Source organism: Lucilia cuprina, chromosome 4 (assembly GCF_022045245.1).
Source record: "Lucilia cuprina isolate Lc7/37 chromosome 4, ASM2204524v1, whole genome shotgun sequence".
In the NCBI taxonomy this organism is placed as follows: Eukaryota; Metazoa; Arthropoda; class Insecta; order Diptera; family Calliphoridae; genus Lucilia; species Lucilia cuprina.
The window spans coordinates 74,400,298-74,402,304 of record NC_060952.1 but is presented as its reverse complement, the minus strand read 5'-3'; positions in this window follow the sequence as shown (position 1 = coordinate 74,402,304).

The window sequence follows — 2,007 nt, the reverse complement described above, 5'->3', positions numbered from 1 at the left end:
AGTCTATAGTCTAGTCTATAGTCTAGTCTATAGTCTAGTCTATAGTCTAGTCTATAGTCTAGTCTATAGTCTAGTCTATAGTCTAGTCTATAGTCTAGTCTAGACTATTATCTAGTGTAGTCTATGGTCTAATCTATATTCTAGTCTTTAGACTAGTCTATAGGCTAGTCTAGTCAAGTTTATTCTAGTATAATTTATTATCTAGTCTATAGTCCAGTCTATAGTCGAATTTGTAGTCTAGTATATAGTCTCGTCTACAGTCTAGTCTATAGTCTACCGGATAATTTTTATGATTATATTTATTGGACTTTAAATCAATCCTGTCACTAATATTTCTACCAGTCTTTTGACTAGCCTAGAGGCCAGTCTGTAATCTATAGTATGACATGCAGTAGTTTAAACGAACCACTATGGAACGGATCATATTTAAGTCAAATTAAAACGAAGGTACTTATTGGTTAATGATGAAGAATGAGCTTCGTAATTCAACTTTTCATAAAGACGACAACTTAATAATAAAATGTTATAAGGCGATCCTTACTGAAGGGAAATATAAAGCATCTAACAGATGTGAACGAAGACTATTTGTGGAGGCCCTTAGCACAAATAGCATACGTTTTTGACAAAAAAATGTTATATATAAGACATTACTAGAGTTCTTTAAAGTAATGGAGACGGTATGTAGTAGTCATTGAGTAAGTTTAAGTTACCACTTTGAAAAGAGTACTATTTTATAACAAAAAGTACCAATTTTGAAAAATCGTTTAATACAATTTTTGCTTATTGAATAGCTGCCCTTTTTTAAGTATTTCGATGGTGTCTATTGTGTGTTTGTGTATGTGAAGAAATTCTGTTAAATTATTTAGCTATTTGTTCAAAATTAAATGAAATTAGCTGTAGGGAAATTGTTATTTTTTTCAAAATTTAGTTTTTTTTTATTTTATTTGTTTATAAATTTTGTTTGGTAATTTGTATTTTTGTGGTGCTGTAGCTAATATTTATTTTTATTATGTAATTTTTTGTTTAAATTTCTTTTGTTTTTATTTAAATTAAAAAAAACTTAATTGGTTTTAATTTTAGCGTGTTTCGAGCATATAATACTTATTTATAATTAGTAGAAGAATTTTTGTGTAGGGTGTCTTTTACTTATTAAGCTTTTTAAGCGTTTATGTTTTTTTTACTTTTTTTACTATTTCAAAAGATGGTGTTTGTTTTATAAATTACTATATGAAAATTTGTTTTTTTTTTGGTGTTTTATTAATATATAAATTTTTAACAATTATTAGTTTTTTTTTTTGTAAATTAAAGAAATTTATACATAATTAGTTTTTAAGATAAGAATAAAAATTATATGTAAATTATTTGTACTTGTTGTCTTATATTTTTTTGTTAAAAATAAATAAATAAATAAAGGAAATTTTGGTTAGAGAAATGAATTGAGGAAAAGTTAAAGAAGAAAGCTGTAATATAACGAGACAACGAGTGTTGTCTCACGTATGTATATACTTTGACAAAGCATGTTATTGAAAAATTATAAACACTTTGATGTCAATTTGGTACCAGGCGTGTATATTTCTTGTTTCCCTCTGTGTGTGTAAAGGGATTTAAGATCTTTTTTAAGGAACAAGAAAGGAAAACTATTTTGTTTAACATATCTTAAAAACACTCAATTGTAGTTAATACCATGTTTATAAAGTAGAGTCTCTTATTTTCAAAAATAATACTATTTATGAATATTAATAACCTTACTTTTTTAGAATTTTAATACTGTTCAAGTGTCGTCTTGCGGCAATATTAAATTTTCAACAAATGGTCCTTCGCAACAAGTTAATAATAAAGATTAATAATGATAATTATTTTTCACGAACTATATGTGAACGTTTTATAAATATGAACAAGTATTTTTATACCCTTCACTTTCGTGAGAAGGGTATATATAAGTTTGTCATTCCGTTTGTAATTTCTATAATATAATTTTCCGACCCTATAAAGTATATATATATTCTT